General features: G+C 46.4%; 1 protein-coding gene across 10 annotated transcripts in view; it reads left to right on the plus strand.

Moving 5' to 3' along the window:
- The window catches only part of Osbpl3 (oxysterol binding protein like 3), a 165,373-nt gene that overhangs the window by 57,913 nt on the left and 93,482 nt on the right, over window positions 1–13,978 (plus strand). Inside the window, exon 1 of one of the 10 annotated variants that reach the window (XM_060380013.1) lies at window positions 6,502–6,520. The exons of the other annotated variants lie outside the window; for them this stretch is intronic. The gene's annotated coding sequence lies outside the window, so the exon portion shown is untranslated. Of the gene's footprint in view, window positions 1–6,501; window positions 6,521–13,978 lie in introns of those variants that run through there. 10 annotated transcript variants of the gene reach the window in all.

Genomic DNA, 13,978 nt, shown 5'->3' on the forward strand with positions numbered 1-13,978 from the left:
TAAGTGATACACCTTTTCCCCAAATGATGTTGTATTTACAATAACCAGATATTTCATTTTCAAGGCCATTTGAGGCAACTAGAAAGGATTGGTTCTTAGCCATAAACTTTAAACTCTAAGGGGAAGACAGAAGTAGGAAGTTGGATAGGGACAGAGATGGAAGAGAGGGTGCCCAAGGAGGATGGGGTCATAGGACATGTGCCCCCATCTCCAAACATTGCTGATAGACTTTATGTGGTAGTCAGGGTGTCCAAAGTCTAGACATGAAACTCTGAACTAACAGTTATTTACCTCAGTTATTACTGGCCGAGGCCAGCCTGACTCATGACCAAACAATGGTGCCTGTGCATGCTGAGCCATTACAGCTGTCATGGGCGAACCACCTACCCTTAATGAAACCAGATTGTTTTGTGGACTCAGGATAATTGTGTCTGAGAGCTAGACAGAACTGTCAGGCTGAAGGCAGGTTGAGAAATGGGTGCTACCTCAAAGAGTCGATTGTATTTTCAAATAGCTTAGGAATGAGCTCACCCAGGTTAACAGTTTGGGTTTTGTGATTATTATTGTGATTGTGGTTGCTCCTGTAGGTTTCTGAGAGCCTTTAGTGTGTCGGGATAGGTTACACAGGGTCTTCAAGAAGGCGGGTAGGAGCAGCAGCCCCAATCTTGTTTACCCACTCAACAGAAAGCTCCTCAGTACTGAAAATTAGGACTAGTCCAAAGCCCGTCGGTAATGGGAGTTAACAGGGAACATTTAATCACGATTCAGGGGAAGACCTTTGCTTTTGAGTGAGGAATCTGTTGTTTTGGTCTTTGGGGGCTGTTGTTTTTTTAGACTTGCTCATTTGCGATAATACATTGTACTGAAGCTGACTGTGTTCTGTCTCACTAAGAACTTCAATTAGGAGTTGCAGCGAAACGCTGTGTATATGTACCTAACACTTGTAAAGTACTCTCATTCCACGCTGCCAATACTTGGTTTTACTTTGGTTTTGTTTTGGAGGGGGTTGGTTTTGTTTTTGTTTTTTTGAGATATGGTATTGCTCTAGCCTAGAGTCTGTTGTTTCTTATGTAGCCTAGAAATGTACTCACAGCAATCTTCCTGCTTCCTCCTCCTGAGTCCTGGGCTTATAGGCATGCATCATGACTCCTAGCTTTACGGTTGGTTTCGAGCTTATCCTTGGGGAGCCTGTTCTGTTTGCTATCTGACAGTTGTCAGTGTAATGCATTTGAAAGTTCAGTTTCTGCAACATTTTTCCTGGTAGCCCTTGAAGAGTGCAGGGGACAGAGCAACCAGGGTGGAGTTGGACACATGAAAAACACACTGATGAGTTCTGCCATGGAATAGTATAACATGGACAATAGTAGAACATGGTGTCCAGGACAAAGAAACTTGGTGTGGCTGGAATGCATCCTGGAGCCCACCACAGAGAAAAGTGTGCCCAGTTCAAGTATAGGGACAGGAAGACTACTCTGTGTTCTTGAGAGCTCCTCCTTGGTCCCTTCCCTTACTCACACCCACCCTCTTCCGGCTTCTGATAGGAGTTACTTACTTAGCTAGATGTGTTGGTTTGAACGGGAATGGTCCCCATAGACTCATGTGTGAGAATGCTTGTCCAGAGCAGGGGCACTACTAGGAGGTGTGGCCTTGCTGGAGGAAGTGTGTGACTGTGGGGGCAGTACTTGAGGCCTCCTGTGCTCAAGCTGGGCTAGTACTCCACACAGTCTTTTTGTGCTGCCTATTGATTGAGATGTGGACCTCTCAGCTCCTTCTCCAGCACCATGTCTGCCTGCACACTGCCATGCTTCCCACCATGATAATGGACTAAATCTCTGAAACTGTAATCGAGCTCCAATTAAATATTACCCTTTGTGAGAGGTGCCGTGGTCATGGTGCCTCTTCACAGCAATAGAACCCTAACTAAGTCATGTGGTGGCTTTTCTTGGTTGTCAACTTGACTGTATCTGAAATGAACTACAGTCCAGACATGGAGGGCACACCTGGGATCCGGATCTTGAAGCAGGAAGGCAACATGCCTTTGATCCAGATCTTAAGGCTCTTCGACACACACCTTTAATCTGGATCTTAAGGTGGGAAGACGCCTTTAAGCTGGGCCACACCTTCTGTTGGAAGCCTGTATAAGGACAGCAGAAGGCTCTGTTCTTTGCCTGCTTGCCCTTGCCTTGCTGGCACCTCTATTCCTTTATTGGCATTGGCGCCTACTTCTTCAGGGTTCCAGTGTATACAGAAGACCAGCTGAGATATCCAGCCTTGTAGGACTGAGCAACTACTAGATTCTTGGACTTGCTATTCACAGGTAGCCATTGTTGAATTAGTTGGATATATTGTGTAAGTCATTCCAATAAATTGTATATGACAGCGCGCGCGCACTCACACACACACACACACACACACACGGAAGGTGGTGGTGAGGGACAGAGGGAGGGAAGGAAGTGGAAATGACAACAGTAAGTCACCTTAGTGGTCTAGCTGCCTCACTTCCAGTAAATCTACTAGACTGTGGGGTGTGTGCCACCATTGTGATGTGACAGCAGTGTGTTTGGGATTCTGGGGTGGGGGGGTTGTCAGGGGAGGCAGTTTGCATTCATACTTTCAGTCAAAAAAAAAAAGTCAACTCCCACTGTTTCTTATCAGCACTCACCTGAGGTTTCCTCATTGTTTCATTTGACGCTGGCCACAGACATGATACCAGGCAGCCTCTCTCATCTTGTCACGTGGCCCGTAACCTTTCTCTAATAACTGAGACACAGTCAGAATAGAGGGTGAGCAAGTGGAGAGACAGCTGGGGCGGCTGAGAACCCAAGGCTGGTAAGTGGTGGGTGAAACAAATGGGAAAGATCAGAGAATTCACACGGCTCCGAAAAATGGTTTCCCTTTGATTTTTACTTTAGTGGTATGTCCTTAATTTTGAAAGATCAATCAGAAAAAGTTTAGAGAAAGTTTCACCTCAGACCTCAGCCAGAGAATCCCCACGGTGAATCTCTTAGGCACGCCTCTCTACAGTATGGAGAGATGAACAGAGAATTAACTGGGTAAGATTCAGACAAAGTCTTGTATTCTAAAATGAAACCTTTTTGATTTTTGTTTTTTTTTTTTCTGGAACTGAACAAAGGGGAGAGAAGGGCTGATATTCTGTGAAGCAATTCTTTATTATAGGACTGCCTTGTCCTGGGTTCAGAAAGGATGGAGACCACCTAGCTGGTAGGAGGCAAGATGGCCTAAACACCACAGGATGGCATGGTGATCCGGTCCCCTGTGTCTATCCCCACCCTGTTTTCTCCTGTTTGCTGCCTGTTTTGTTTTAATGCTGTCAGGACTTGTGATGTTTGTGGCTCTAATTTCCCCTAGCTATCTCCTCCTCCTTACTCCTAATCAGTGTGCTGTTAACCACTGGCCTTTTTTTTTTTTTTTTTACCATGGCTTATTATTTTAATTTGATGTTTGCTGGATTTCATTATTTGAAAAAAACTTGGGTGTGTGATCCCTGGGTTTGTGACTTCTTCCTTTTCGAGGATTGTCTCTCATGGTTGTTTGTTTAGTGTAGGGGATGAAGCCCATGGGATATCGGGGTTTACTGCTCAAGTCCTCCAGCACTCAGCTACGTCACCATCCTTTATTGACCACATTTTGTCACTCTCAACTTGTCTTCTAAAGACAATTTATACTCTTATTTACAGGGTTCTTATTTTGAATGGGGATTAAAAAAAAAAAAAAAAAAGACAGGGTCTCGCAAATTCCAGGCTGGTCTTGAACTGTCTGTGTAGCTCAGGGTGACTTTGAACCTCTGATCCTACTGTTTTTCACTTCAGTAGAGTGCACCACCACGCCTGGTGTAGCCTGGAATACCTATGTGGTGGGTAGAACAGACTCAGAACATTGTGCACGGGAGGAAAGTTCTCTACCAGCCACGTATCACTGCTAGTCCATTGAATGAGGAAACATCTTAGAATTGATAGTGGAATGTAAATTGAGCAGTGGCTAAAATTGAATTGGAAAGTGGACGTCAATTATGGATAAATTTGAGTGTTGGGATTCAGATGGGGCTGTTTCCTTGGTGAATTTCTCATTTGTGTTTGCTGCATCGAATGATGCCTGTTGGGCAGCTTTATGAATGTGGCAGGGGGTCCTTGGCGGACTCCTCACGGCCTTCTTCCCGCTGCGAAGACTCTTCTTGGCTTGGCCAGGGCAGGTGTTTGTTGCCATCTGAAGGTAATGGAAAAGAGTAAATATTTTCATCTACCTACAGATTGGCAGCTGGTAAGGTTGTTTCAGCTGACATTTTTGTTGTTGTCATTGTTCTGGGAGACAGTCTTTCATCTTGGATCACAAGCTATTGTCTTAATAATGAGCAGTCTTTAGACAGAATGTTCTGAAATGGTGAACTCCATGCTTGCTTTTTTTCAGTCTTTTTTTTTTTGTAAATTTTTTGGGGGGGCTTATTACTAAAAATCTCCTGGTGCCACGGTTTGGAAAACAAGTGTCATGTTCTACCTTTTATGCATTTTAACTACCCAGTAAAGTGAGTGAGGAGGAAAAGCGTCTGGATATGAGTTAAGTTTGAAGACTGAACCATGAGAGTTGGCCACCGGCTTTGTCAGAGTTGCAATCTAAGTCTTATCTAAGGGGTCAGGGTGGCCTCTGGCATATCTAGGGAACGAAGGCAAGATTGCAGGGTGCTACAGTTTGATTGTGAAATGTCCCTCACAGGCTCACACGTTAACATTGGTCCCTAGCCAGTGCCACCATTTTGGAAGGTGGTGAGAAGCTAGAAGTAGGTCGTTTGTGCTTGGGCCTTGCGTTATAGCTGATCCCGACTTCCAGCCTGCCTCTTTGCTGCCTGCCGACCTGAGTCTCTGAGATGGGAACAGGCAAGCAGCCTCCCACCACTACAGACTCAGCCACCTTAACCGCTAGGCCCTCTCACCTGGATGGGCTGTAACTCTCAGACTGTAAATCAGAATAAACCCTTTCTCCTTTAAGTTGCTTCTCATCAGGCGTTTAGTTGAGCAGTTGAGAAAGTAACAATTCTAGGAGCCTTCTATGAGGACAGAGGAGTTCGTGTGCATTAGTTTGTAAGGAAGTTCATGTATATTTCCCAAGCCTGAAGAGCTGGTAAGCTCTGCCCGGCAGATAGTGACAGTTGGTATATTAAGCTTGTTTTAAGGTCGTAACGGACTGTTCCACTTCCAGCTTCTGTGAACATAAGAGTCCTTTTCGAAGACAGATTTCATTATGTAGTTCAGGCTGGTCTTGGCCTCCTGAATGCTGGGATTCTAGGCATGCACCGACATGATCAGCAAAAACTTAGTCTTCAGATAAAGCTGAGTGTGGTGGCATATTCCTGGAGCCTAGCTCGTGGGTGGCAGGATTATTGGTTCAAGGCCAGACTCCACCTCAAACAAAAATACCCCTATTTTGTCGGGTAGTTTGTGGTATCAGGGCAGTTTCTGGAACAGTTGTTAATAACTCATTTTATCCATGGCCCGTTGGTATGATTTTAGATGGGTACAACAGAACAAATATTCTCCTTTGTGTGTTCAGTTGCCACAAGTTGGCAAGCTGCAAGAGCAACAAAGTTTACTTAGCTCCCAGTCCTACAGATGGGCAGGACTCTGAGATGGACTTCATTCTGCCCTGTTGAGTGTCAGCCGGTACTCTGGGGAGGCTACGGGCTGTAACATTTGAAGGCTTGCCTAGTCATATGTGTCCACGTGTGTGGGGGTTGATGCTGGCATGAGCTGGGGCTGGCTCAGTTTGTTTTCAGATGCCTTTCCGTGGCTTTTGGATTGGCTTCCCTGAACGTGGTGCCTGGAATCAAGAATGCCCCTCCCGGTTTCATGCTCTGACTGCTTAGTCCCTAGCTTGTGGCGTTATTCTGAAGGTGGCGCTCCTTTAGGCGTTATGGTCTGGAAGTCGGTATGATATGGAAGGTGGGCCTCTGAATGTGGCAGCCATTCATTTCCTGACTTTCCAGCTCCTTGCAGTGCACATAGTAGTGTCTTCCACTATTTCTTTTTCCACTGTGATAGGCTGAAATCTTACGGAAATCATGGGCCAGAATGAACTTCGCACCCTTGTAGCGCCCTCTGTCTGCACTAGCAGATACTTTGGTCACAAAGAGGGAGTGAATCTTACACAGTAACCAAGTTGAAGGGTAAGCATCTTGCTCAAAGATGGCGGCTGTGTTGCCGTTCCTACCATCATCTTGGAGGTCGCAGGGTATCACTCCTGTTTTTCTAGCAGCATGGGAAGCAGGGGGCCATCGTATGAGTGAGATGGCATGTCGCCGTCCTCAGCACATGGGATGCAGAAGGACTGTGGCTCAAGGCCAGCCTGGATTATGTAACGAAGCTAACTCAAACAAAACAAACCTGCTGTGTGTTTTGGTTGCTGTCTGAGCGACTCACTAGCTACCAAGCCCATGTCGTAGTTCTATGAAAAGGGAGTAGGAGAAGCCGTGTCCCGCACCGGACACACGGCACTGCAGTGGAGAGACCGGGTAACGACCGCATGGTTAACGCAGAGGGGATTCTAGGGTTTTCTTAACTTTCTGGCTCCCAGCTGCCAAAGTCCACACCAGGTTTTTCTTTTGCTTTGTTCTGCCTTTTCCTTCTATTTCTACTTCCACCTCCCCCCCCCCCCCCAGCTTGAACACTTTAAAGCGGCCCCTGTCCATTTGCTAAGTGTAAAACTTGCTCTATGGCTCTTTTTCGCCACCTACATTCAGCAAAGCTGCATTTTCTTCACAAGGTCTTGTTCATTAGTGGCCTGGTGGTACCGGAACGATACAGCCACAGCACATCTCAGGAGCTTTGTTTTACAGAGCTGGCTTTGAGCTTAATTCTCTGAGTTAGGTGGAGAACAAGCTGAAAGTATGTATATCTGATACATGACCCACTGGAGTGTTTAGTTTCTTGTGTGAGGGCTTAGTTAATGTATTTATAGAGGATTATTCATTTTTTTTAACATTTCCAAAAAGGTGATAGTATGTTTTTGTAGGAGGTGAAAAAGGTTTTTTTTTTTATTTATTTTTTCTTTGTAGTGACTCCATTGATAGTCTTTTAAATATTAAAGTGCAGCGTGCAGTTGCCAATGGTTAAAACTCTATCGTGTTTCCTGCAAGCACTCATCAGTTAAGGGAGCTTAACGCCGCCCACTGATGATAGAATTCAAACCACCAGATGCTATTTTAGGTTCCCCGGTGGTGCTCTCTCTTCTTACCCTTTAAACTGCTAAGTCACATCCTGCTTTGCATTTTCATTTGCTGTAAACTGGGTGCCACAGGCATAGTTCTGGCATTAGGCACACATGTGAAATTAAACACCCCAAGAAGAGAAGGCAGCTCTGTGAGAAAACCTATCCCCCTTTGTGGACGACCGTGTGGGACGACCTGCAGCTCAACCCTCTGGGAACCCCAGAAACAGCCAGAGAGCTTGCCAAGCTCATCTTGCCCTGGATGCCCAGAAGATCTGGGGCAATTAGTATAAAGTGAGGCCCAACTCGGGGGTCTTGGAGCTTATCATGGTGACCCTGTCGTCAAGCCAAGATTGACTAACATCACAGGAAGTGGCCCTCTTGGCCCAGCTATCATCTTTGCTTTGCACGCTCTTTTCTATTTAGGCCCCACCCATCTTCTAGATTCCCGCCTAGAACTCCTGCCAGCAGCTAGCACTCTCTGCTTCCTGTCACTCATGTCACTCTTGATATGAGTGGTTTCATCCCGGGATTAAGCTTGCATGACTTCGTTCCCTCTGCCATGGGCTGAGAACAGCCGTGTGCACAGAGCAGGTCCTTTTCAGATGCACAGTAGGTGGACGTTTTCCCATTATGGTTGCTCTCTTCTGCCTTCCTGACCTTTACTGTGGCATCCTTTATTATTCCATACTGCCCCGTAAGTGTCTTTTTTATGTGTTTGTGTGTTGTGCAGGTACCTGTGCACATATTTGCAAATGCATGGAAATCCCAGGGGACCGTGTTGAGTATCTTTGTCAAGCATTCCAAAAATCTTATTGTTTTGAGATAGAGTCTATCTCTGTCCTTGGCTTTCAAACACCCAGGGCTCTATTTTTCCTCTGCCTCCCTAGCTCTAGGCTTACTGATGTGTGATGCTATGCCTAATTCTTAGCGCAGGCTCTGGGGACCAAGCTAGGGCTCATTCTTGCAGGGTAAACACTTGGCCTACTTCAGTATCTTCCCTGATCCTTGTTTTTATTTGTTTTAGGTAGTCTTACTGGGAAGCCCAATGTAGCTGTTCTCCCGGTACACCTCCCAGAGAGGTGATCTTCCAGGTTACCCCACCCTACCCAGCTTCGTAAATGTTTCTTTTTAGATATAGAAAAACAAATAATAATAACCAAGACCTCAGGAGGAGGAGAATGGCCCACTCTTGACTTTCCATTGAGATGGTAGAGTTACAGTCATTGAACCGGGGAACTCCTTTTCTTCAACCAGAATATTTAGTCACTCTTATCTATTGTGGCTCTTGGGCCCACGTAGGTGATCCATACAGCAAGAAGGGTGCTAGTCTTCCGGAGAAAGTGTCTAACGGGAGGAATGGATTTCCTGAGGATTGGAATCTCTACTGTCAGCCCTACTTAGAAAACACGGGATTATTTCAGGCAAGCATGAGATACACCTAGAACTTGAAAACTTCCCTTGTTCAAGGAGAAAGATTCTCATCTCCAGAGCATCCTGGAAGCCAATCAGGGAGGAACTGGCTGACACTTCTGACTGAGTGGCACAGAGGTGACCAGAAATAATGAATGGCTTTCATTTCTAGGCCTAGCTCTGTGCCCTGGTAGGAAACTGATGGACCAGAGGCACTAGTGATGTTCTCTACCATTAGGGGACAGTAGACTATGGAGTGGATGTCGCTCTGGAGGGTGTACAAGAAACTGTAGTCCATACCATTTGCCAGGCAGTTGGAATCACAGGGCAAGTGTGTTTGCCAAGAGATTTGTTAACTCGATCAAGAGAGCGGAGAGGAAAATTGGTAAGGAGCAAAACAACAACAACAAAGAACATTAAAACGTGATTGAGTAGAGAACAAGGAGTATGTGAAAGTTAAGGAGGAGACTGCAGATATCCTGACAGTCAGCAAAGACTGGTGGTGTATATCCCCAGGCAGGATGTAGCTGGAGCTTCCTCAGAGACTTAGATCTCGAATGGAGGCTAAATGTGTTGTTGGGGGGGGGAGGACGGGTGATAGATAATTTCTCACTGCGGGTTTTATTCTCCTAATTCTTGATCAACTCTTAGCTTCTTTTTGATAGTTACTGTCTTAAGCCCTAGACCGGCGGGTGCTAATCCCAGCACTCAGGGGGCAGAAGCAGGCTGGTTTCTGAGTTCAAAGCCAGCCTGGTCTATACATTACACAGAAAAGAAGAAGAAGAGGGGGAAGAAGTGTGAGAAAATAACAGAGGTCCTGTTTCCTTGAATTTCCTTTGATCCCAACAGAGAACCTTTGGCCAGAGATGTAAAGTGCCAGCGACAGATGATAAACTCAAAAAAGAAATATGCTTTAGATATGGTTGAGTACTCTGCAAACATTTTAGAGAGGTCACATTAAAAAAAAAAAAAGATAGGAGACATGAAAAGGAAGATATGTCCACAAGGTTCTCTAATCCACAGTCTAATCCAAATGATTTCACTGGACAGGACGTGGGCCATGCGCCTGTGGGAATAATGTGTTTGCGTGGAGGAGACTGGCCTGGCTTACCCGTTCTTCTACTATACAGGAAAGAAGTAACTTTTCTGCAGAGTGCAAGGACAAATAAAAATGCCGCCGCAGTGGTGTATATACCAGCCTCAGGATACAAAGAGTGACTCAAACTACAGGAAACGTGACTAATACTTTCATAGACCAAAAGTAAAGCTGGAGTCCAAGAGGGAAACGAAGCTGCTTGGGGATGGGGAGAGGTGGGCGAAAGGTTTCCTGGAGAAGGTGCTGGCCAGGAGGGCTCAAGGTAATGGGGCAGATCACATGGGTTGGGAGGGTTCCCTGAAGATTGGTAAGTGAGGAAATGTTGGGAGGACAGGGTACTGTGAGCTTTTATGAGCGTGAGCTTTTGGAGATGGAGTTTGGCTAATAGCAGCTAAACTATAGTTGATTGCCATCTGCCAGGGACGTGGTGAGTGTTTCAGTCGCCATAGAACCCTGTGGTGATTTCCTGTCATCTGTGCCTGTCTTCAGGTGAGAGAGCAGCTCACACATTTAGTAATGTGCATTAAGTGGCAAAGAGCTGGAGTCATACCAGACCTCAGTATAGCTGTTGTGGCGAGTTTCACAGGCTGGCCGTGTGATTTCTACTTACCTTCTTTCTGCATCTTGGGGGAAAAGAGCAGGAGAGAAAGCCTGGAAGGTGGATAGGACAGGGGACTATAAAATCAACTTAAGCCTAGCCTCACGGGAGCCAAAAACGGGTTGGTGGTTTTGAGAATAAAAGAATATAAAACCAATTAGAGGTGATGAGTGTCAGGTAGAGCCTGTGGTATTTGTGGTATTTGGGGCTCTGAGGAAGGAGTTGGTTTGGATGAGGAGGGGTGGTTGGTTGGGAAATCAGAAGCAGGCATCATCTTGAGCTCCAGGGGAGTTACTGGGAGTCTCGATGTTGTGGGGGTGATAAATGCTGGGCCACTCAGTGGGCAGCAGGCTAGAGGGAGGGAAAGAGCCGAAACTCTGGGTGCAGGTAAGATTGCCAGGAGCGAATAAGAAAAGAAGCAGGAAGAACCGCTATGGCGTGGTCCCCCTTCCCAGCTGCACTGGTATAGAAACAGCCTGAGGTCCAGGGACGGCTGAATGCATCAAGAACACAGCACTGGCGTCTGCCTGCCATACAAACAGAACAGTCTTGCGGCAGACAAAGAGGTGGATCATGCGTTAAGTGTGCCCGTGAGCATGTGTGCCCCGTCCTCCGGCAGGGGTGTGATTTTTGCCAGCTACAGTTAGTTTCTGAAAGTGGATGACCTTTGGGATTGTGGAGACTCTTGAGAGGGTATATAAACGCGGGGCCCTGAGAAGGATTGCTGCCGGTGGTGGTTGCTGGTTGCTGTTAGCTGATGTCAAGGTTGGTGCTGTTTGTCGAGTGGTCGTGTGCAAAGAGATGAGTAGAAGAAATTACCCTGGCAGTGAAGATCAAACTTGCGCCCCAAACTTTGATGCCCCCAACCAGGAGGAAGTAGTCTAACAGTGTCAGCGCCCCTTCCCCCCCTCTATCCTTCTTTCTTTCCTACCTAGTTGGTGGCTGGGGGTGGCGTGGGAGTGGGCTGGAAGGATAGAATAAGGGTGGAGAAGGGTGGTAGAAAAGGAAACCACAAAGTAGCCAAAAGTTCAGCTACAGTGCAGTATTGTACTGATTTCACATTAAGTATTTGGACCACAATAAAAGAAAAGTGAAAATACAGAACACACTAGATTTTCTACATATAAATATGGGTTTAAGAGGAGCCAGAGAACACATTTTCCGGCACATGATCTGGGAAAACCCCAGGATTGTTGCTCCAGCGTGCTAGAATCTTGTCTGCAGAGCTAATGGTTCGCAGTGAGCTGTGCTCACAGGAGAAGCTGGAGAGCCTGAAAGCAGTTCTGCAAGCCTGGATCCCAGACCCAGGACACAAACAAGTTTCCAGGTGTGGTTCTTTTTCTTTCTTTCTTTTTTTAATTTTATTTTTTATATTAATTACAGTTTATTTGTTTTGTATCCCAGCTGTAGCACCCTCCCTCATTCCTTCCCAATCCCACCCTTCCTCCCCTGTCTCCTCCCATACCCCTCTCCAAGTCCGCTGATAGGGGAGGTCCTTCTCTCCTTCCATCTGACCCTAGTCTATCAGGACTGGCTGCACTATCCTTCTCTGTGGCTGGCCAGGCTGTTCCCCCCCTCATGGGGAGGTGATCAAAGAGCCAGCCACTGAGTTCATGTCAGAGATAGTCCCTGTTCCCCTTACTAGGGTACCCACTTGGATACTGAGCTGCTATGGGCTACATCTGAGCAGGGGTTCTAGGTTATATCCACGAATGGTCCCTGGTTGGAGTATCAGTCTCAGATAACACCCCTGTGCCCATATTTTTTGGTTCTGTTGCTCTCCTTGTGGAGCTCCTGTCCTCTCCAGGTCTTCCTATCTCCCCCTTCTTTCATAAGATTCCCTGCACTCTGCCCAAAGCTTGGTTATGAGTCTCAGCATCTTTGGTACTCTGCTGGGTGGAGTCTTTCAAAGTCCCTGTGTTAGGCTCCTGTCCTGTTTCCTGTATTCTCCTTCTTCCAATGCCCATCCCGTTTGTCTTTGGTTCTTTTTCTTTACAAAATAGCAAATCAGGTTGCTCCCATCCCTCTCTTTATTCTTCTTTTTTCTAAGCAGAGCTAACTGGACAGCACAGGCTGAACATAGGAATATTAAGATGGTGAGGCAGTAGGAGACAGGGACTCAGCTGAGGCAAGGGATCCAGTGCTAGTTTGGCCCCAACACAGAGCAGAAGTTCCCTCAGTCTTCTTGGGAGTTGGATGGAAAACTATTGGAAAATGGTGACTGAAATTGGTACCAAGTTCCCCATCATGGGTCGCTGCCAGGAAGACTGTTAGAAAAAGGGACTTTCTGAAAACTCTAATTACTCTCAACCCTGGCTGCACACTGGGATCTCCAGACCAGATTTTACAAGAAGATGCTTCTGTCTCAGCTTCACTCTGGAGTTATGGCTGGTGTAGCCTGAGCTCCCAAGGGAACTGACTGGCATCCAGGGGTGAATCCTAAGTCTGCACAGGGTTCTGTCCATCCACTCTGAAATGCTTGGGTGACTTATTATTCATCAGATCAACAGCCCACACTTAGGAAAGGAATTATTTTGAGTTCAGTTTGGATGCACAGTCACCCTAGTTTCCTTTTGTGGTTGTTTCTGGAACATCAGACTATCACAGATGTAGTACTCTTATTTCTTCAAGCTCAAACCTTAAAGTTGGAGGGGGAGACCCGTCCCAGTGCCAGGAAGGAAAGATTTCTTGATACCATAGAGGTGATTTGGTATGGTGGTGGTTTGAATAAGAATGCCCCCCCCATAGGCTAATATATTTGAATAGAAGTCATCAGGGAGTGGCACTCTTTGAGAATAAGATGGTGTTGCCTTGTTGGAGTAGGCGTGGCCTTATTGGGGAAAATATGCCACTGGGGTGGGCTTTGAGGTAGCCACCCTGGCCCATCTGTGTTTTGGTTATGTGTGGAGTGGCACACAAAATCTTGCCTCATGATTTAGCATGGGAATGGTGATTGGAAACATGTGAAATTGATATTTGCTACCCACTGCTTGTGGCTTGGATAAACAGCCAGCCACGGTGTGCCTTGGAATGGTGGTCAGGCTCTCCTCCAAGGGCACTGAGAAATAAATGCCAGAGACTTGGGATGCGATGCTGAGGATAAACTATTAATCTGTGCAGGTAGAGCTTAGACTCGGGCATCAGAACCACTCAGAGGACAGAGTGGAATGAGCTGTTGAGTTCTAATCTCATTTGAGATTCAGTAATCATGTTGGAGTCTGGGACTGTGCATTTCAAATAAGTTCCAAAGTGAGGCTAAAGTGGTTCATCCCAGGACCACGCTTTGAAAAGCACATGTCTGGCAGAGCAGGAATGTCTGCCGTGTCATAGCCCACAAATGAAAGTATTGGTGCAGCGTAAGAGAAGCGTCAAGAATCCTAGCTACACGCCTCAAACGATGCACACACAGAACACCCTGGGAATGCGTTAGACAGTGACCGTGACTCTCAGAATTATCTAGAGTTGGCTCAACATTAGCACAGTGGAATTCAGTAACAAAGACCATAAGAAAATGGCCAAGCCCTGGATGTCCCAAGGAAGTGAACAAGTCTTGTTCAGGAGATGCAAACCCCACTTCCCAGCATTTTCTATGGCTTCCCTGTCCTAGTGAACTGTAAGGACAATGGAGCCAGAGAAAAATGTGTCCCTAAAGTCAG

Source organism: Meriones unguiculatus, chromosome 3 (genome assembly GCF_030254825.1).
Source record: "Meriones unguiculatus strain TT.TT164.6M chromosome 3, Bangor_MerUng_6.1, whole genome shotgun sequence".
Classification (NCBI taxonomy): domain Eukaryota; kingdom Metazoa; phylum Chordata; class Mammalia; order Rodentia; family Muridae; genus Meriones; species Meriones unguiculatus.